The sequence below is a fragment of the Camelus ferus genome, chromosome 20, assembly GCF_009834535.1.
Source record: "Camelus ferus isolate YT-003-E chromosome 20, BCGSAC_Cfer_1.0, whole genome shotgun sequence".
NCBI lineage: Eukaryota > Metazoa > Chordata > Mammalia > Artiodactyla > Camelidae > Camelus > Camelus ferus.
In genome coordinates this window covers 4,446,658-4,469,817 of record NC_045715.1, presented here as the reverse complement: position 1 = coordinate 4,469,817, position 23,160 = coordinate 4,446,658, and positions in this window count along the sequence as shown.

The window sequence follows — 23,160 nt, the reverse complement described above, 5'->3', positions numbered from 1 at the left end:
ACTCATTTTTCAGTGCACAGTTCGGTGGCATGGAGTGCATTGGTATCACTGTAGAGCCAGCACCACCCTGCCTCTCCACAACTGGTTTTATCATCTCAAACTGAAGCTCTGTCCCCAGGAAACACGAACTCCCCGCCCCCCACCCCCTTGGCCCCTGGCCACCACCATTCCACATTCTGTCTCTGCAAATGTGACTACCCTGGGTACCTCATCTAAGTGGAATCATAAAGTGTCCTTTCGTGTCAGAGTTTCCTCCTTTTGAGGCTTCATAATATTCCATTGTCTGTAGACGACACATTGACACATTTGTTTGTCCACTCACCCATCCACGGACACCTGCGTTACTTCCGCCGTCAGACTATCATGATGACGCCACTGTGGACACGGGTGTCCAAATTCTGAGAGCAGGGCTGCTTTTTCTCTTCTAGACAAACTTAGAACTGGACAGAATTTGTGCTTGGACTTTTTTGTAGATGGATTTACATTTATATATTTTTAAAAACCCTCTTCTAGGCTAAATATCATAGAAAGTCATTTTGTTTCTGGCACATAGCACATGAAATAAATAACTCATTTTTTATTATTATAACTCAGAGAAATAACTTCTCTGAATAAATAAGTCATTTTTAAGACTTGGACAGATTGAGAAATGAACACACACTGAGAAAACAAGTCAGGAAAAGGGGGTGGCCACCACGATCCAGGTTGGAGCTGTGACAGACCGACACCAAGACGGTAAGGATACACTGCATTTCAGCTGTGCGTGAGCAATAGCACACCCAAGTAAGGGACTGTTCAGAAGCTCGAATTCCAGCGGCATTTTCTCGAGCACCTTAGGAGTCAGATGTTAGTGCGTAGTGACTCAGTGTGGATGAGTTGAGACTGAGTATCTGAAGGGTTAACTGCGCTCCCCCGTCTTGCTGCGTCACAGTGCCCCTCAGGTGGTTCACGGCGGCGAGGCCTCGCGCGGGCCAGGTGACGCTGAAGAGGATACTCACGTCACACTACGGAGCATGGGCAGCCCTGCTGACCCGACCAGCAGTGTCACAGATTATGTCGGCGGCCGAAGCAGAGGGCCCTCAGCAGCTGTGACCGCCTAGGGTACCGGAACCAGTGCCACCACGTGACCGACTCTGAACACGGGCCGGCTGTTTCTCCATCTCTCTCTTAGGAGCCACACGGCCCCTCCTCTCTGCTCTTCCTCACACACCTGCTCTCATCTCTCTCAACCTGCTTCCTGCGTGTGCGCCTTGTGATCGTGGTGCGGTAAGGCCACCACCACCTCTGTCAGCTGTAGGGTTTCACCACCCCCGTCAGCTGTGTCTGCACCTCTCAGTTCAGAATTTTGAGGGAGACCCTGATTGGCAAGCTTTTGAACTCTTTGCCTGATGTAAGGCATCTAGCACCCTGGGGGGTGGGGGTGGGGGTAGGTGAGGTAGGAGACTGGGAGGCTGGTGGTGGGAGCCCTTTTAAGAGACTGCAGTGGGCCGCCAGTAAATCAGGTCTGGGGCACTGGTGGGAAGCAGGTTGGATGACAGAACAAATTGGTGGAAGATGAAGAGAGAAACATCCTTCTTCACAGTTCATAACCCCTGTTTAGCTCCGATTCCTCCTTGTGCAATATGTGGTCTTCCAGACGTGACTCATTCACTGGAGAGGCTGTCAAACGTCTGCAGAAATGAAGCGCTGTGATTGTGCTGTTCTTTTATGGAAAGTCCTGGGGTATATTAATTAATTAGCCAGTTAATGGACTCATCGGCCTCCAGATGCTTATTGGATGCTGTCTGTGTGCCAAGCGCTCTGCCTCGTCTCTCCCCTCCACGGACAGAGGGTATGAGAACTTGGACGACACGTGGCTCAGGGATGAGGCCAGAGTCCCAACGTTTGGTGAGAATTTTCCCATCTCCCAGGCACCATCTGGGAGCTTTTCATACATTATCTCATTTAATCCACCAGCACCCCCAAGTGTTAGGGGTAACCATTCCCTGCTGTTGGGATGAAACCCGCTCTGCCTCACTTCTCTGCTCGGAAAGGGAAGCAGCTGGCCCAGGTCACACAGCTGGCAAGCACAACGACCAGAAGCGACACCGAGATGGTCTGTGCGTTTAACCCTGCCTCTGATTGCCTCGTCCAGGAGCATGAAGTCTTCCTGGTCTTAATTCCGGTCCCAGTGAGGACTCTTTAGCCCTTGGCAAAGCCACAAATCCTGGCAGGCGTGCAGGGGGTACTTGATTGAAACCCACACCCTGTAGGCAGATGTCCAGCTTCCTGCCAGAAGTAACACCCAGATGCATCAATGTTCAAGAAAATTTTAAAAATACTGTGCCATCCTTGAAATAATTAATTTTATAAACCATTAGTGGCTAGAAAGAAAGTAAAGCATAGAAATGTGTCTGAAAAAATACAAACATTCTATCTTTAGGAAAAAAACTAGAGCTTACAGTAGTTAAAAAATAAAATTACTATTTAAACCATTCTTCTAGGATTCTTCTGATTGCTTGTAGATGGACATTATGTTAAATTCATTTTGGTCCAATAATTAAATATATTGTCATCATCAACTCCTTTATTCTTTTTTTTTTTTCTTTTTTGGTGATTTAAGAAGAAAATTTTTATTGCGATTTTACACTTTTGGAAAACATCCTACAACCTGGTGTGTTAATCCAGGTTGAGGATACCTTTACATTTTGCAGGTAAATGAAGTATTTGCCTTGAGGAAGCCTATGTGAATGGTCTAGAAGTACAGTCTCTTTGCATGGGGACACTAAATAGTTAACCCAGTCTTCCAAATAGTCATCAGCTCCACTTTTCCAGCTTAATTGCTATCAGTGTCAAGTAACACAAAGTTTTGTTCATTGTTCTCACTCCTTTATTCTTAAAGGAAATGACATTCTCCAGGATTTTCTCTCTGAACAAATCTGTAGTTCAAGGTTTCATCCATTTATTTAAATCACTTTTCATATTCTTACATATGAAGAGACAAAACTGTGAAAAAATAATTTAAGTAGTTTAAAAAAAAAACTAAGGGCATGATAAAATATTCGAGAGTTTTACCACTTAAGTATTTTCAATTTAATTAATGAAATATACCCATAAATTTGCTTAATCCGAAATTACGATAAAATAACCATCTTGAAGTCTCAGAGTGATGACGGGAATGGCCTTCAGCTCCAGAAGACAGCCAAGGTCACAGAGCAGGTACTGGAAACCTCTGTGGGACTTCAGTTCTATTGGACACCTGCGTCAGCAGGAGGCGCGGGGGGTCTGCAGCACAAGAGGAGTCATTGTTTCTCTCTGCTGAAGTCACGCAGGCCTTTTTAATGCTAGAATTAGCACCCGCTTTTAAAAGAAAAGGTGGAAAATACAAGTTGAAAGAAGATATAACTGTCAGCTGGCAGGAGATTAAGAAGAAGCCCCAAATGTTCCTCCTGCAGCTGAGGGGCTACACACCCCCATGGCCCCTCCACCTCGCGCTAAGAGCAGTGCCCTGCTTCCAGAATGTCACAGCAGTCCACCCGGCCCTTCCCTCTAACACAGGGGCCGTGGCCCGCGGGCCACACAGGGCCCACTCCTGCTTTTGTATGGCCAGTGAAGCAAGAATGGTTTTTCCATTTTGAAATGGTTGGGAAAAAAATCAAGAGGAAGAATATTTCATAAACAAAAATTATATCAAATTCAACATTTGTGTCCATAATGAAAAGTGTTGTTGGAACACAGCCACCCTCATTCATTTACCTGTCGATGTCTGCCACGGGGGCAGAGCCGAAGATGATGACCTCATCGTGTGATGCATCGAGAAAACTGAGCCAATCAGAATGGAACCCCCTTACGCTGTTTCCTCCAAATCTCCTGTTCAACCGGCCTCTCTACTGGTTCTCCCTGTCTTCTCCCCTGTTACAGTGGATAATGTTCCCTGCTCCCATCGAAGGTCAAACCCTCCTTCTCCAGTTGCCACCCCTCCTGCTCTTCAGTAACCTCTCTCTGTTGGCCTTTCTCTTCCCTCTACCATCTCTTTTATCCTTTCCGACTAGATCACTCTTCTCAGTACTCAAACGAGCTCTAAAATCATTCCCTAAAACAGCCTCCTTCCTGTCCAGCTCTACCTCATTTCTCTGCTCCACTTCCCAGGGAACGTCAAGTGTTGTCTGTGGTCCACAGACCGCCTCACTTCCTGTTCTTCCCAAACAGAGGTGACCTCTCTTTATTAATTCTCAAACTTTCGGTGGCATTAGATACAGTGGATCATTTACTCTTCCTTAGAACAATAATTTTTCTCTTGGTTCTGGCCACCATACCTGCCTCGAGCCTTCCTTCTCACTCACTGGCCATCTCTTTTCTGCCTCCTCCTCCTGAGCCCAAGCTCCAGCTCTCAGTCTCGGATGTCTTTCCATGATCACCCTCTCGAGCATGCCATCCAGTCCCATTGCTTGAAATACCATCAGTGTTCAACAAATAACCCCCAAATGAATGTCTCCCACCTGAGAGCTACTTGACTACTTCCTTGGCATCCTTGTGGGGAGGCATGTCAACTGTAAAATGACCAAAATACAACTCAGTCTTCCAGTACAAGCCTGTGCCTCAACTCGTCATTCTCAGCTAAGTGGCCCCACAGTTGTTGAGGCCCAAAAATCTGGGAGTCATGAGAGTCTTCTCTTTTCCTTCAGTATCTCTGCCCCTGCCCTGCCCCACCCTGAACCAGGTTCATTGTCAGCTGAGCACAGCTCCCCCTTCAGTGCATTCCTGAGTCCATTTGCCCCTCCCGTGTGCACAGCCGCCACTCCAGTCCATGCCCACCTCTCACAGCTGGGTCCCTGCAGCAGGAGCTACTGCCTGGTCTCTCTCTTCCCACCGTGTCCTTCCCTCAGCCTGACCTGGCTCCTGCCCGTCTCTCCAGCCTCCCGCTCCCTGCCTTGCTCTGACCTGCTGCCGTTCCTTGGCTGTGACCCCACCGAGCCCACCCCACTCCTGGGACTGTAACTGGGGCTTCTCATGGTGTGGGTGGCCTCAGAGATCTCCTCTCTCACTGCCCACGTGAAAGCAGACCTCTGACCCCTCTACCTCGTAATTCTTTGACCTCTTCCTGGGACATCACTCTATGAATATATCTTGTCTGTTGGTTTCTTTACCTGGGTTTTGTCTGTCTTCTCCAAAATGTAAGCTCCGTGAAAACAGGAACTCAAGTGTTCCCAGCCCCTAGGATTGTCCTGGCTGTTAGTCCTCTGGGTAGCGATTGATTATAGTTCCAAGACTATTATATATTCTTTGTCTTTTTCTGTGCAACCCCCCATATTTGTTATTATACAGCAGTTTTGCATAGTACTCTCTTTACTCAGCATAAATAGGTAGGTTTTTTTTTTAACACATTATCTAACCATATTCATAAGCATCCCTTAACAATTATATAACGCTACATTCCGTGGTTGACTTATTTCACTGTGATTCGACATTTAAGCAGTTTCTGGTTTTTCACAGTTATAAGCAACGCGTTCGTCCTTTTGTGTGCGTGTGTGTTTGTGTTCCCCTGTTTCTTCTGTGCCTCTGCAAGGGAATAGAGGGGGCCCGTGATCACTGTAGCATCTTTCAGAGCGCTGCGCACCTGGTCTGGCTTGAGCGGGAGAATAAGCCAGTGTCTAGAGTGCAATTAGCATTTGAATTAGTGACAGGAGGATAAACAGGTGATTATCCCATTTAACAGCTGTTGAACAGTGTTAAAGAGACACCGTCTGACAGCTTGAGCTTCAAATGTAGGGTTTATTAACAAACGATTAAGGGGAAAAAAAGTAAAGAACTCTTTTTTTTCTTAAATAAATGAAAATAGGCTTTCAAAAATTAAGTCCTTTCAATGTGCTTTGAACAAAACTAAATCGAACTGATTTCAACTCTTACGTCAAGTTGCTTGTTTAAAAAGTGAATAGCACAAATAATCACATTTCTGCCTTCCTGCCTTCTGCCCGCAGAGCCCAGTGTGATTTACAGAGATTCTCACAACAGCCCTTTAGTTAGACAAGGAGCACTTCATACTGACCCTGTCTGTGCATTTTGCCCGTGGGGAAGCTAAGTCACAGGCTGTCCACAGATTCTCTGGGAAGAGAGAGAAGGAGAGAGCAAATTTGGAAGGAGAGACAAAATGAGGATTCACTTGAAGCATCAGCTTTTTTTGTGGTTTCGGCCAAAATGTGCTGAGACTTCCAGCATCAGTAGCAGGTGAGGACATTTGTGTTGTACACGATGCTTATCTTGACAGGCGCCCTCTAATTACGTGCTTTGGATCTGAGCTGTGGGAACCTCGCAGTCTGACTTGGCGGGGGCCTCGCAGAACGTGCCATTGCCACTATTTGCCTTGTTTTCCTGTCCGTTTATGCTTCTCAGCTTATTTGCCCTAAGTGTTAGGTTCATGAATTTAGGGTCAAAACAGAGGTAGAGCTACCACAGGTTACAGCGTTGCAGTGAGTGGTCTAGGTTTTCCAGAAGTTCTGCAAAAGTCAGCACAACTTCCATGGGTGACAAAGAAGGAAAACCTTAGCCAAAGGCATGGTGGGTGGAGGGTGACGTCGGTACAGCCGGTGTCATCTTCTCCCCACGGACATGGGGGCCCAGGTGTCGGACCCACAGGGAGCCAGACGGACAGAGACAGCGCTGTCTCCACGGGGCGTCTTCTCCACGCACACTTTCCCAGTGTTGGGAAAGCCAATGTTATTTATTCCTGGGGGAAAAAATGTGTTAAAAATGTTTTTCCTGTCAAAGAAATAAAAATCATTACTCTTCAGAAAGCTGACTTCTACCCGTCGTGAGGAAGTGGGTGCAGTGCCGCGCAAGGACCAGCGCCGGGCCTTTTCTCTTTGGCCGTCCAGGCCCTTGTGCTGGTGTTTGGATCTGAGGGAAGATCAGGAGACTCTCCTGCCTGTCCGTGGGTTGACTTGCCTCTGGTTTGCTATTTGCATACATGTAAATAACTCCCTTTCATTTTCTCACGATCAGCAAGATAGTCCAAGAGTCAGATCATCCGAAACCGTGATCTGGCACAGGACCTGCTGAAGAGAGAAAACACATCTGTTGTGCTTTTTTTGGAGTTGGTGGTAGTGAGGAGGAGTAGAGTTAAGTTCAGCCTACTCCGTGCATGTCCCAGAGATGGCGTGGGATAGAGTTATAAGAATCCACTCATTGTTTATCTGAAAATCAAATTTAATTGGGCATCCTGTACTTTTTAATTTGCTATATCAGGTTGGCTAGCCCGGTTAGAGCTGGTAAGGTTTCCCTGGATGGGCATCCTGACCTCCTGGGAGATTCCCAGCATGCTCTCTTCTGGTGGAGGGGCTCCGTTTTGTTTGGCTTGGACCTCAGATGGGCACGCTGTTCTGGGGCCTGCTGCCTCCTTCCCCATGAGAAAGAAGGAGTAATAACAGTTTGTAAAGATCTTTCTGATCCTCAGTGAATGCATTACCTTAATGAAGTTATCACTTTAAATGAGCCCTGGCAGCTGCTCTTATTATCTTAACTCCTAACGACTGCCTGCAGGCCGTGAGAGCAAGGCAGAGGGGTGATGGAGGGCAGGAGAGGCAGGTCGGGAAGATGTAATGATAAGGCCTCTGCTTGCCCATCAGCTGTTCTAGAACAGTTCTTTCAGCAAGGAAGCAACGTGACATCACTGAGTGCAGTTTAGGCTCTAAATGATGCTTCTGCTCGTAGGAAACTTTTCAATGTGTTTCCTCCCTGGGTGTCTGGTCTTTTGTTTTCAGCTGTGCTCCGCACAGGAGCTGGAAAGCTAACTCCCCAAAAGTGAACTTCCTCTCCTTCTATAAACTGACCCCTGGTGGTTGCTATAGCAACTGCAAAGAGGGCGTAATGAGCTGTGTAAACAAGGCTGGTTCCCAGTGCTGGGCTGGGCGAGCCCAGGAGAGGGAAGGAGAGGAATTTGATGTGCCTGAAAGTGGTTCTTGGCGAGAGTTGGAAACGTTGCAAAACATCCACCCCTCACTCCTGCCTCCCCCCCCCCCCCCCGTCCCCATCCTCCTCCCTTCCCCGCCTCACTTCTCTACTCTCTCCTCCCTCCCTCTTTTCTCCTCTCCCCTCCTGCCTTCCCCCAGGCTGGGAGAGGAGACAGCGGATGTAGGAGGCAGGGTTCAGGGCCTGCCTTGGGCACCGAGGAGCTGAACACCGTATGACTGAAAATGAAATCTAAACATTTACCCAGAGCCCCAGGCTAGAAATGTGCCAATCTGACCCTGAAAAACAAACCACCTGTGTCACTGCCACACCTGCTTGGGGCCCGAGCTGCCATGGCTGTTGGGGGAGGGGGTTCAAGGGCCCTCAGCTACGCTTTGGTGTAATTACTCAGAAAGAACTGGAGACAGAACCCCAAGGTTTCTGAGACCCGTGCTGCTCCAGGTGATGCTTTCTCCATTTTTGGAAGGAAGGATGGCAAAACGTGAGCAGTACCCGAGAGTACTGTGGTTGTGAAGCTAAACACATACACACACACACAATCAAACACAAGCACACACATATACACACACGCACAAACGCATACACTAACACGAGCACACACAGACATGCACACATATATACACACATATGCACACACAAACACATGCACGCACCCATACACACACATCCATACACATGTACACACACGTACACACATATACGCACATACATAATCATGCTCATGCACACAGACATGTGCACACATACACACATACATACACAAACACATGTACACACAGGCATGCACACACATATACACACATGCACACACATACATAGTCACACACATGCACACCCAGACATGCACACACACACACTTTTTTTTTTCAATCTCTGGGAACTTGGCTACCACTAGTAGGAAACCTTCTTCATATAATAGCAGAGGTTACAGTACTGTTTTCAGTTTTGTTTGGTTAACTCTCTCCCATCCTCATCCAGCTTACTTCAAAGAAAAAGTTTTGTACATTAAATATGAACTGTATGGTGTGTATTACACCACAGCTTCCCTATAGGCCTCCTGAAAAGATGATTCACATCAGTGGATTGGGTGGGAAATCCTGTTTTTTCTGTCTTTCACGTGGCCAGTATAGTTCTTCATTTCTTTCTACGAAAATCAATATTTCTCAGTTCCCTGATAGGAAGTCTAGTATAATTAACTGTACTTACTTTTATAATAATTATCTTTATGGTATTCTGTTTTTTAATTACTGGAGGTGCTAGGGACCGAGCCCAGGACCTCGTGCACACTAAGCACGTGCTCTACCCCTGAGCTACAGCGCCCTGCCCTTCGCAGTATTCTTAACTTTCTAAAGTGTTCAGACCTCTAGTATTTCATTCAATCCTTTCAACAACCCCCAAAATCATACAGGGAAATTTATACCTCTAATCAATTCTTCGGATGAGGAAACTGACCTAAGAGAGATTAGATGACTATATTACAGGGATGATGGGGTTTAAAAGCTTTAGATATAAAAGAAATTATCAAGGTCTGATTTGCCATTATTACTGAGGAATCAGTCTCCCTGTATTTATATGACTCTAGATAGCAAAGCAAATTTTTATAAGCTACATTTATGTATAAACTATAAAGCCTTATATTAATACAGCATTTTCCTCCAATATGTTCAAATATCTTCTATTTAGTATCATTCTTTACATTATCTTTTCACAGTAGGTGACTGGGTTCTACTGTTTTCATCTGATTCTTAATTCTTGCCCAGTCTCTGCTTTCTTATCTGGCATCAAAATACTGCTCTTATTTTCCTTTAAAACCACATTAACTACTCTCGTCCATGGCAGACACGCTTGAAGCTTATGCCTCTAAAAAGAAGAAATAAGAGGCCTCACCGTAGTTCCTGCTTTTCCCACAAAATGTTTTCTTTTTTCTTCCTTTTAAATTAAGTCACAGGCCACAGCATTTGTGGGCTCAACCCGTCCCTGGTGGGCGGGGCCATGGCTGTGCGAGATTTTTTAGGAAGATAAAGGGAAGGAAATCTGGACCAGCAAAGCTATTTCCTCAGAGAACACAGGGACATTTATGAAAAGCAGCAGGATTTTGGAGCCCCTTCTTACTACTGCTCAGTGATGGAAGGGATAGCTGTCTTCTTCTCCCAGATGGAATTTATGATGCCCAGGGGTGGGTGGGAGCGTCCTCTGTGGGTGGGCTGGCTGCCACAGTCAATGCATTCATTCCAGTGCAACGAACTTGCATCTCCACCCCGAAGACCAAGGGACTAGATTCTGATGGCACCCAGTCCCCTCGCTCGGAACAGGGTTAGTCTCTGTCATCAGAAGGGACCAGTAGTATTGAGGTGTCCACGGAGACCACCTTTTCTATCCCCAGGCCTCGGCGTCCCTCCTCAGATGGTGCAGAATGTCACCAGCTGAATTTTTAGCCATGGACGACTTTCCTCTCAGTTTGAAACACAGTACCAAGCCTTGGTCAAGACGCCCCCAATCGCAGGGACTGCCCACTCCATGGGGGCCAGAGGACCCCTGGATCTTTGGATCTTCCAGGTTGGTATGTAGGGGCCTCCTCACCATAGAGGGAAGGACTCTTGACATCTTCTTTGCAATGAAAGCTCTAGTTTAAGTTCTTAGGGCAGAGAGAGAGAGCGAGCGAGCGAGAGAGAGCATAGAACGTTATCACTGGAAGAACTCGGAGATCATGCGTTTAGCCATCAGGGCTCCTTTCAGTGTCGGAACATTCCTGTGTGATGGCAGTTGTGCCTTGATTCATTTTAGACTGTTGCTACCCAGGGGAAATAAAATAGGAGTCATGTGTGTAACTTTAAATTTTATAGGAGACACGTTTAAAAAAGTAAAAGCAAACAGATGATTCTCTATAGAAGATAGAGAAATGGCCAAAAAACACATGAGAAGATGCTCAGCATCACGAATCAGTAGAGAATGAGAAACCACCTCACAACCACTGGGATGACTATTAAAAAATGAAAGAAATAACAAGTGTTGGCGAGGAGCTGGAGAAATTAGAAGTCTTACACGTTGCTGGTGGGAATGTAAAATGGTGCAGCTGCTTTGGAAAACAGTATGGTGGTTTTTTTTTTAAATTAAAAAGTTACCGTATGACCCAGCAATCCCACTTCTGGGAGCTGGAAGCAGGGTCTCGAAGAATACTTGGACACCATGCTCAGAGCAGTATTACTCACAAGAGCCCAAAGCTGGAAGCAATCCAGGTGCCCCCAGACAAATGAATGGACAACAAAACATCACATACACACACAATGGAGTATGATTCAGCCCGAAAAAGGGAGGAAATCCTGATACAGGCTACAACATGGATGACGCTCATGAGTGTACGCTGAGTGAAACACAAAAGACAAATCATGGGTGATTCCGCTCATACGAGGTCCCTAGAGGAGTCAGATTCATAGAAACAGAAAGTAGAGTGGTGGTTATCAGGGCCTGGGGGAGGCAGATTGGGGAGTTACTGTTTAGTGGTACAGAGTTTCTGTTTGGGATGATAAAAAAGTTCTGGAGACAGGTGGTGGTGATGGCTGCACAACAGCGTGAAAGTCCTTAGCACTGCTGGCCTTTACACTCAAATATGGTTAAGATTGGGGGCGGGGTATAGCTCAGGGGTGGGAGGACATGCTTAACATGCACGCGGTTCTGGGGTCAATCCCCAGTACCTCCATCAAATAAATTAATAAAACCTTAATTACTTCCCCCCACCAAACAAAAAAGGTTAAGATGGTACGTTTTATGTTGTGTATGTTTTACCACAATAAATATAATAGGCAAGGATCATTTTAATACTGTATCATATTTAACCCAACGGAATATTATCAGTGCAACATGTAATCAATACAAAAAAATTACTAACGGGATAGTTCACATTCTTTTTTTCATATGAAATCTTCAAAGTCTGTCAGGTATCTTATTCTTTCAGCGTATCGCAGTGGCCACGTGTCCAGTGCTCGACAGCCACACGTGGCTGGTGGCTACCATATTAGATGTGTTGCTTTAGACAATATTTGGTGGGAATGTGGCTTCAAGGACCCCTTACAATTGCTCCTAGATGCCCAGGGCCCTTGGCAGCTATGGGCTGGGACCTGGCTAACTGTCACCCACTGGGCATCCCTCCCCTCCACAGGCTGAGAGACAGAGCTCGTAACCTGACAGAGGTGACAGACATACCCCGCCCAGAGAGAGCTGACTCCTGAGCAGTCGCCCTCAGGTAAGGCTTAAGGACTAAGATAAGACTCAGAACACACCTTGTACGGTTTATTGATGCCTGAGCAAAAAAATGAAGTCCTTAAGAACTGGCAATACCGAGGGCAAGGGGTTGGATTTGGGGATGAGTAGGACTTGATGGGGAAACTCTCAGGCAATGTGGCATCCTTATAGCTGTTAAAAAACAGAAGTCCTAATGTCCTCCTTGGATAGCTTAGTTATTGATGAATCCGTTTCCTACTTTCCTTCACAACTTCCCTCCCTTGTTAGGTGTACTTCTCCTGGGCCTGTTCGGTTGCTGTCTCTTGAGGTCTGATTAGAGCTGTCCCCCTGCCCCGCCCTCCTGCAGCCCCTTCTCCTTGCTCTGTGGGCTGGGTGGGCAGAGACTGGTGAAGCAGAGGGCTGCCACAGTCTCCCCCACAATCTCCCCACGTTGTGGGAAGCCGGTCACTTTCTGTAAGGGTGCTTACGGGGAAATCTCGGACTCCTCCCAAAACTCCTGGCTCTCTGCTGGGGGTGTGAAGGGTCTTCACTGCAGCTGAATCCACTATGCAGATTGCTGGGCTTCCAGAAGCAGCTCTCACCTGCCAGTGGCTCCAAGCTGCCAGCCGCCCAGAGGAGACAAAATGGAGTGTTGCCCACGGCCAATGGAACAGGGGCTGGGGATGCAGAATGGCAAGCACTGGCTATGATTAAATACACGTTTCCTCAGGCGCAGCCCTGCCTACCAGCCATGCAAACTGCGGATGAGCAACACGTATGCAACCACAGATGTCCTCAGCGGGGGATGCGCGGGCCCGTGCCCAGCCATGGAGCGCGCGCGCGCGCGCACGCTCGTAAATAAGAGGACGTGAGCTAGAGGGAGAAACGGTCCAGTTTCAGTTCCTACCACTGTTTTACGACCTCAGAGTCAATTTCCTCCTCCAGAAAGTCAAGGGAACAGCTGTTACCAGCAGGCGCAGCCCTGTGGCCTCCCGAGTGGTGGCTGGTAATGCTTCTCCGGGAGCCCAGATGCACGGCTGGTACTTGTCAGGCCTGAGAAGGAGCACGTTGCTAGGAGCGGAGGGGCTGGGGCCGCCTGCCCTCGGAGCCGCCCCTCTGCTCCCAGCAGCGTCTTCCTTCGAATTGCAGAAGGCATCCTGCTGGTTGGGCCTTGGGCTCCAGCCCCCACTGCGTCCTCAGCCCTGCAGAAGGAGGCGTGCTGACTCGTGTTATTCTTACTTTCAGAAGCATAGGTTTGCTGGGCTGCAAGAGCTCCACAGAGAGCGGTGGGGGTTTCAGCACCAGAGCTGGGGAAAATCAGTGACCTGGTGCATCAGGAGAGTGGTCCAGGGAGCCCGGGGCTCCACTCTGTGCAGAGCAAGTCCCCCCCTCTGGGCACCTGGCTTTGGGCGGTGTCCAGGCGCTCAGCTGAGACTTGGAATCAGTGCCAGTGCTGCCAGGCCCCCCGTTCCTCGGATCCCCTTCCGTCTGCCCATCACTCCCCGTTCTCCACACCCCGGCAGCTGTGAGTGTTTAAGGCAGACAATCCAAGGCAAACAAGGGTAATGGCATTGACGCTGCTTTGATTCCCCTGTGGGATTAATGTCACATGAATAAACAGTCCACAAAGCCTAGATTCATAGAAATGCTTAGGATGTGGAATTGGAGCCAAATGGTGCCTGTGGACATCCGGGGACAGGGGACGTGGAGGGATGGGTGGGGCTCCGGAGGGAGAGGAAGGGAGGGGAAAAGTGGGGGTGGGGGCTGCCTGCTCAAGGATTTGGAAGCGGCTGCATTTGCAAAGTGGCGAGTCAGCCACGGTTGGGGTTGGCGGACGTGAGACCAAGCAGGGAGCTCCTGTGAGGACAGCCGAGTCTGCACTGGATCCCTAGCCGCGCTCAGCACAGGGAGTAGGGAAGCCCCACAGCCCGGAGCTGTCCTGGGGGGCGAGCAGGGACCACCTGCACTTACTCCCTCCGGTGCTTTCGGCCTCAAGACCCTCCAGGGAGGTGCCCTGTGGTACATTGAGTGATTATTTTTTTTCCTTAAAGAAAAAGATCTGAAGCAAATATGGCAACATGTTAAAGTAATTGATGGGTACCTTGTTCCTGTACTTTTCTACATAGCTTTTTTCCTAATTAAAAAAAACATATTTAAACAGAAGGCACTGGATACTCTTTCATCTGGTGGAAGCCCTTTGGGGATGTCGTGGCCTCTCCCTCCTCACCTCCTTTGTTCGGATTCCAAGCAGGGCCAGGAATGCTGGAGTCACGAAGGCTGTGCCCCCCCCCCCGCCCCCGCAGGGCAGCAGCACGGGCTGAGGCTGGCACAGCAGGGAACCTGGTCCTGGCCCCCAGCATCCCTACAGCTCCGCTGGTCCCCAGGCATGCGATGGAGCGAGGCACCATGTAGCCTCAGTTTCCCTTTGCTGTCTCTTGGCTGGAAACATCCAGGATGAATCATCTGTCCTGGGGAAGTCAGTAGTAATCTGCCCGCTTCACAAAGAGGGGGGAACAGCAGGGTGTGACTGGCCTGAAGCCGCAGAGGGAAGATAAATAACCCAGAGGAAAAACTAGAGCTGAAAAGATCCAGCTGAGATGTGAGGCCTTGAGCTGGGCTCTGAGCTGAGCTGTTCCGGGAAGGGCTTGACTCTCCCAGCCCAGGGCCTGTTGCTTCCAGGGGCCTCAGGGGAGCCAGATGGGTCAGTGGCTTTTCTGGGCCTCTGGGGTCTGCCTCTGTCCAGGCCTGCAGTCGCCCTGCGGCACACACCCTGGCCGGTTCTCTGCGGGCCAGCCCCAGGAGAGGGGCCTGTAGTTCAGACATTTAGAGAGGGTGCCTGGAGGCTCAGGAACCAGTAGGACTGGTTTCCAAGGCTGGCAGCCTGGGGAGATGCCAGGAGCACGGTTAGGAGAAGCATCTGGGGTGGGCAGAAGGCAGAGCTGCTGCCAGCAACTTATAGGGTCTGGAACAGCTTCTGGAGTCTCCACCTCTGTTTCTGACCGTCTGTCTCCGCTGGACGTTGTGCACCCAGGATGTGATCCTGCTGTGGGGTGGCCTTTTCGCTGAACTCCCTGGGAGTTAATTATATTGGAAATAAAATCCAAGTGCCTGGGATCTTCTTTGAGGATTCCCATGAATCTGATTTACTCTAAACCACTTGCTATTGTCCTGGAAAAAGTTAAGACCCCCAAACATTTTTCAAGACCATGAGTGTGGCTTGGATTTTTAAAAAAGGAGGGGAGGGGTATTGCTCCTTTTGATGCTGGAAAATGGGGCGCGAGAGGGTGGCTGTGGCCGAGGTCTGGGGCGAGTCCCTGGGGCGCGCCCCGCCCGGGAAGGGTCCTTGGTCACTCCCAGGAAGGAATTCAAGAGCAGGCCATAGTTAAGCAAAAGTAGATTTACTCAGAGATGCAAATTCCAGACAGAATGCGAGCCGTCTCAGAAGGCCGGAGAGAGTGACCATGAGGTGTGGGGTGGTTCATTTTTATGAGCTTGGTAAAGTCATAGGCTAACAACTACTTTGGGGAAGGGGCTGGGATTCCCAAGAACTAGACCACTTTTTGACCTTTCATGGTCAGCCTCAGAACTGTCCTGGCACGGTGGGCGTGTCATTCAGCAGCCAACATATTACAGCGAGCGTATAATGAAGCAGTCACATCTCACGCCATCTTGGGCTTCAAGGTCTACTAGGAGTCGAGTCTTCAGTGGCTGTGTCATTCCTTTAACGGTTGTGCCATGCCCCCTTCCCTCCTGTCTCACTTTATTTTCGTGGTTGAGTTATTTTTGAAGTCAAGACTTGAGATGCGGTTACTGCAGCGTCATGCACAGAGTGTCTTCTCTGAGTGCGGCTGCTACAGTTCCTGGGAAACCAGTGTCATCACTTAGGCGTCACAACTGTCAACAGCTGGGCCCTCTGTCCTGTCAGGGCACTTGATGGGCCGGCTCTGTCTGCTGCCCCCTCCCATAGTTTTGAGGAGAGACAAGGATTCGTTGGCCTGAATTGTTTACCAGTGGGTTTTAAAGTCAGGGAGATGTTTATTTTATGAGACCATTTGTACCACCTTAATTTGCAAGGGATTAAAAAAAAAGTAGTTGCCATGAAACATGATAGAAAAGTATTTGGTTCTTGTGAAACACAGTTTTGTGATAGAATCTCTTCTACGTAAAAACGCCCTAGAAATCACTGCCCACTTGTCCCGTCTCCCCTGTTGTCTGGACATCACACTTTTTCAGCACCTGCAGAGGGGAGGTGCTGCTCAGGCTGCTGCTGGGAGGGGCCCGCACTCCAAGTCCCCGACCCTGTCGGAGCCCCTGTGACCTGCAGCCTCGCTGCCTTTTTCTCTCCTTCCTCACCCGGAGGAAAGTCCCCATGGCCCATTTTTTGTGCAGTGCTTTTCCACTCTTTCATAATCTATTACTGTGACCTTGAGAAGAGAGAGGAGGCTTGGCAGGGCACACTCCATGTGGAGCCAGCACTGCTGGCGTCCGTGCCCTGGTACCACACATGTGCCTGTGCCGTGGCTGCTCAGTGTTCCCGAGAGTGCATGCCTGTGCCTGCATCCTGCATCCTGGCCCCTGAGTCAGGGGCTGCGGGACCCTGGGGCTGAAGGGACTCTCCTGTCAGGCTCCACGTGGAGTGCTGTGTTCCTGGGGGGCTGGGTCAGCAAAGAACCTTCTTGTGGGAGGTGTGTGTGTGTTTGTGTGTTATAGAAAGTGAGAGACAGAGGCAGAGAGAGCTAAGACAGAGATCAGAGACTCTGCCTTAAAAGTAGATGTCAAGCTATTTTTTTCTAGGACTGGACCTGACAGATTTGATTCTTATAAAGACTGGTTATAAAAATGTGCACATTCTATGCAAGGCAGTTTAGTCTTAAACCTTGATGCTGGGATAGGAAACAGAAAGACTCGGGTGTGCAGAGACGGGGGTGGGGAGGAGCCATGCAGTGAGAGTAAATGTGGGGAGTGCTGGGTTCCACTCTTCGGTACCCTGTTCCCTGCTCCCCACCCACACCCCCAGCTTGTCCTTCTCCCGTCCCCGCCAGACACTCCTGCCACAGCTCACTCCACCAGATGAAATGAAGGGGAAATCTGACTTGCTGCCATGAGGGGAATTTCAGTGTTTTTCATCATATTCCTGGGAAGTCCTTCCAGATTTCAAGTGGTTTTAAGTCAGGATACAGATTTGCAGGATTTAAAGTCACTTTAAATCAATATACTTGTCGTCTGGAAGTGGCCAGTGCATGCCCTGCCATTATATATGTTTCATGAAAAAATTTTCACATATAATTTCATGTAAATGGATAAAGTTTATATACAGTGCATAGCATATATATAGTATATGGTATACATACAGTGTATAGTACATACGTATAGTGCACAGTGTGTATATAGTGTATGGTGTACAGCTGACCCTTGCACAACACGAATTTAAACTGCGTGGGTTCACTTGTCTGTGGATTTTTTTTGGCAGTAAATACCTGAAGTTAGTTGAATCCTAGGAGGCAGAACTGTGGAATTGGGAGAACTGCCCTACATTATATGAGAATTTTCATCTGCACGGAGGGTCGATGCCCCTCACCCTTGCCACGTTCAAGGGTCAACTGTATATATGTGTATATATATATATATATGTATATGTGTGTGTGTATGTATATATATATACACACACACACACAGAATATATACACACACACACAGAGTATCTATATTTTTTATATATATAATGCATACACACACACACGCACACACGTCCACAGGGGCTATGTGGAAGACACCCTGCCTTCCCCACCTCATGGCTGTTTAATTCACATCTTCAAGGCTCACCATCAGCGTGGTCTCACCTGGTCTTTTTGTTCTCAACTTGTCTTACAGCCCTACCTTTGAAAAGCCCTAGCTTTCTGCTGCCTGCCCCCCAGCTGGGGTCATTTACCCCCCACACCCAAGTTTATGGGCGGTGGGCAGTATCACTACTCATTTTTACCAGATGGGATGCATGTGTATAAAATAGATAAAAGATATTTATGTATAAGTATGTTTTTATATCAATAAGTAAATTTAAAAAATCACTTCTATGAACGTGAGGAGGTGGGGCACGGATTATAAGCCTTCACACAGTGACTTCCCTGCTTGGCTGCACCCAGGGGCTCACGGTGCAGCTTTCCCCCGTGGATGGATATGATGGGAGAGAAAAGGTGCTCCTGGAACAGTGGAGCGCAGTGAGTTTATGTGGGTCCCTAACTTGCTGATTGTGACTCCTGACGGATTTATCTTCTTGTCTTAGAAGCAGCTAAGCTGGTGCCACTCCATCGTCACCTCTGTTTGCTGTGCTTGCCTGTCTCCATGGTTACCAGGATTCCCAATGTTATGAAAGCGGATCCCAAACAGGGAGCCGTTCTCCAGTCTATCCTGGGAATTCAGTGTTGGTGTCCATTTCCCTCTCATCTGTTGCCTTCAGATATCTATGTCCAGTTACTGTATTTAATTGAGTCTATGATACACTCACATTTCTGAGGTTGGAATACATTTAACATCAGTGGTGAATCATTATTAGTTAAGGTTTATTTCTTTCTTAGTGGCACACCAAGTAACGGTACTATCGACTGCATTTTAGATTTGCTGGAATATTGCATGTGGGGCCCTTGAGGGGTCCCGAACCGGTGAGAGTGGCTTTAACAACGCCCTTCCCAGCCAAGCGGGGCATGCAGGCATCCTATAAAAAAAGGCCCAAGTAGACCACTTCTGGAATCTCCCAGGTGCTGCCTTTTACTCTGCGTCAAACCTACCGGACTCTGCCTTGGCGGCTGCGGCCTCAGTCCTTCTGCCCCTAGCACCCCCCTGGTGTCCGTTGCCTGGGCTTCCCTGTCGCTCTGTGCGGCTGTCTGTGTGGCCGAATCCCGCCTTTGCCTCTAGGTGCCTCTCTCTGCTGTGTCCTGGCTCCGTGCTCTGCGGTCTGGGGACACTCGTGCCCAGGGGTGCCCTGCCAGGTCTCCTGGGCCCGGGGTAGCGGGGAGAGGAGTTCCGCGGCACTTTGCACAGTTCTTGGCATGGAGTGAGGGCTCGCTCAGTGCTTGTGTGATACATCCACGAACCAACAGACTGATTATTTTTTATCTAAGTGACATATATGTGCAGAACATCTACTTTTTGTGTATTTTTCCTCCTTTTTTCCATGACAAGGGGGAGTTAGAGGGCAGAGCCGTTCCCTAGCAGGGCTGGGGCATCTGGTCTTGAGAGCTGTTTTGCTGACCTTTTCCACGATGCGGCGTAGTCTTTTTCCTGCTCCTCTGGCTGGGGCGGGAGGCGGTTCGCTTTGCCGGGGGTGCGGGGCGTGGTGGGGCGTCCACATCACACCTCTCTCCTTCTGCACAGGCTCAGACATGGCCTAGCCCTTGACGTCCTGCTGTCCCTGGGGCAGGTCCAAGTTTGCGAGGAGGCCTGAGCCGGGGCCCGGTGAGTCTCCGCAGGCAGGCCGTGGCCTTCCAGCTCAGTCTGGATGAGGCTGTTTGCATCTGCCAGAGGCGTGGGACTCGGTCCTTCTGCCTTCCTGGGCAAGCCTCGCCTCTGGCTCTGACCTGACTCTTCTGTGCAGGCAAGGCTCTTAACGGGCTGGATTCCTGCATAAGGGCTGCTCCCCACTGTGAGGATAATGCAGCTTCCCTGGGAACTGAGCACTTTCTTGCTACCCTGGAGGGCAAAGGAACAGGAGGAGGCAAGGTCCCTGCCCGCTAGAAACTTCTCCCGCCCAGCAGCCTGCCAGGAAGCCGCACTAGCCACGCAGTTCACTTCTTGTGTCGGGGGCTGGTCTGTTCGCAGTGATTATGGGTGACTCTTCGTGGCTGTTCACTCCAGTTTTTGAAGCACTGTTTCAGATTCCTTCTAGAAAACAGTGCTGATCCTTATTTTCCTTAGTCAGGGGCTCACCCCACCATCAGTGCGCTGGAGAGGCGCTCTGCGGTGCTGTGTTACGAGGGTTCCTAAGAGCTGATTTTGAAATGTTCAGAAGCTCTGCCAGCTGCTCGGCCACCGGAGGAGTATTTTCACCAGAGAAACTGGCAAACGCTGCCTCGCTGTCCCTTTTCCTGTAGAGCCGGTTAGCCAGCCGCCACCGCTGCCGCCTCCGGACGGAGCAGCCTGGGAGCTGTGAGCCTGATTGTTCCACTTTCTCGTTCAGCTGTGAGCTTTATCAGGAACAGGTCCTTGTCACTTGCAGCGAAGTAAGCCAGACAGAGAAAGAAAGTACCGTGTGATGTCACTTATATGTGGAATCTAAAAAACAAAACAAAACAAAACAAAAAAAAAATAAACTTACTTACAAAACAGAGACTCACAGACATAGGTAAAGAAACTCGTGGTCACCAAAGGGGAATAGGGAGGAGGGATAAATTATGCGTTTGGGATTTGTAGATACTAACTACTATATATAAAATAGCTAAACAACAGGGTCCTACAGCACAGCACAGGGAACATATACAACACCTTGTAATGGCCTATAATGAAAAAGAATATGGAGAGGAATACGCATATGTATATCTGATTCACTGTGCTGCACACCAGAAACTAACGCAAATTTGTTAACTGACTTATACTTCAATGAAAAAAAAAGATACAATGAGAAGACAGCTGCCATCTATAAACCAGGAAGAGGGTTTCACCAAGTACCTGACCATGCTGAAACTCTGATTGTGAACCTCCAGGCTTCAGAACTGTGAGAAATAAATACTTGTTTTAAAAAAAAATACCTGGGGCAGAAAATGAGACATACAGTTAGTCCAGAGTAAGGTGAAGTCTCACGTGGTGAGAACCACACTGGCCTTGGTGATGGAAGATTCACATCCGGGTGCTGCTGGAGGTGACCGGGTGCACCGGGCTCCAGTTCTCCTTCTAGAAGGCTCCTCCCTTACCCTGCTGCTGTGAGTGAGCAGTTATGAACTCCCTCCCAGGACCTTCCCCAGAGGTTTGCCCTTGACTGAAGGAGCCCGCCTGGTTACCCTCCTCCCTTTCCCGCTGGAGCACAGAGCCACCCCCTTGCCTCAAGGTGACGCCCCTGTGAAGGGACATCACTGCTAGTGTCTAAGTCATGGGCATCTTTCAGTTTTCCCTGATTCAAGGCAACCAGACAATAAATACCTGAGGATAAAATAAACCATTCACATTACAGTGAAACCAGACATTTTGGATTTTTTCCCCCTTCCATTTCCTTGGTGGAGTAAACCCTGAAAGCACTCATTTCAGGAAAAAAGGCTGAGAGCAAAAAGGAGGACCCCTCACCCCTCCCACCTCCACTGCCAGCACCCGGTGGACGTGAGTTTTGGTTTGAAAAAACAGTAGTTCCGTGCACTTTCTGAGCTGTTATTATCAGCATTCCTTTCCCCAGTTGGAATTCCTGGCTGCAGCCCGACATTCTCAGAGGGAGGGGCTCCCTGGGGAAGCTGGTGCAGGGGAAGCCCCCCACCCCCGAGGGCGGGACACCAACGTAGAGCTGAACAGCTGGGAGGAACCAGTCGTGCAGACCCTCAGAGGAGGAGGAGATGTAAGGATGCCCAGCATCTTGGAGGATTGGAAGGAAGGCCCGGGTAATGGCCTCAGGCAGTGGGATGGGGCAGGTGGCTGAGTAAGAGAAGGAGGTTGGTCTGGACCACCACGCGGCTCTGGGACCCTTGTCAGCCCAGGTGAAGACTTCAGATTTTTTTTCTGAGTATAAAACCCTCAGGCTCTTCACCTTGGTGAGGCAACCACCAGTCTAAGGGACCTTCTGGAGACCTCCAGGCTCACTGACTCTCAAATATTTTTTCCAAAAGGGCAACTAAAACTTATGCTTCCTACCATATATGAAAAGTGTGTCCCTCGGACGAGCAGCACAAAGTACCACTCAGCCTCCCTCCCCAACTCGTTGCTCATACATCACCTCATCTCTGGGTCTGTGCACATGGTACGTCCCAGCAGGTCACTGTGGTTAAAGTAAATGCTTCCTTCAGACACACCATCCGTGCCTCTCACGGGCTCACCTCTGAAACCCACACTCAACCTCAAATCTCCGTGTTCCAGGTTCCCCAGCGGTTTCAAATGGCAGCTGGGTGTCAGGTCTACCTGAAGGGAAGCCTTGGGTGTCGGGGCCACGGTTGGAGGGGTGGGGTGAGCATGGAGTATCACACCATCACCGCGGGCTCTTCTCCTTGCTGGCCAGAGGGACTTGCAAAACAGTCAGCGTTCATTTCCAGAGCTTCCGGCCTCCAGAAATAGACTTAGAGACTCGAGAGAAGATGGTTTATCCAGATGAGTCAGTAGAGGATTCTGGGGGGGTTGTGCTCTTTGACTCAGTTGCTGGTTGCTATTGAGGTCAGACAGTTTAAGATTTTTTTTTCCTATTCATTTTATTCTCTCTTCCGTCAGAATTACTTACTGAATGCCTCGCTGGTGCCCTGGACTGCTCTCGAGCTGGGGAGACTGATGTAAAAGACCAGCTTTCCAGGGCCAGAGCGGGCGATGGATTGGCAAATGTTAGCCGGCGGGTTAAAGGTACACACAACAAGGAGTGTTATCTACCCCCTGGAGGGGGATTTCTGACGGAGGGGTGTCGGATGTGAAGGCAGTCTGGCCTGCCAGAGGAAAGCGTCCCGACGTGAAAGCTTGAGTGATGAGGCCAAGAGGCCAGACCTTGAGGAAGTTTTCATCAGTTTCACTGTTCGTTTGAAGAACTGTTCATGTGTTCTGAACGCCATAAAAGAATGTTATGTAAGGGAATGACAGAACATACTTTTGAAAATAGGGCTCTGGCTGTAGTCAGGGGGTAGAGGTGAAGCATCAGTTACCCCTGCTGCACTGGAAGTCACTTCCCGACAGAGTGGCTTAGAGTAACAGTGCATTTTTCCTGGGGCCAGGGTTTCAGGAGCTGCTCAGCTGAGAGGGTCCCGCTTAGGGTCTCCCATGAGCTGGCCGTGCAGGTGCTGGTGGCGGCCACAGTGTTGGAAGGCCGAGGCGGCTCGCTTCCACGCCTGCCAA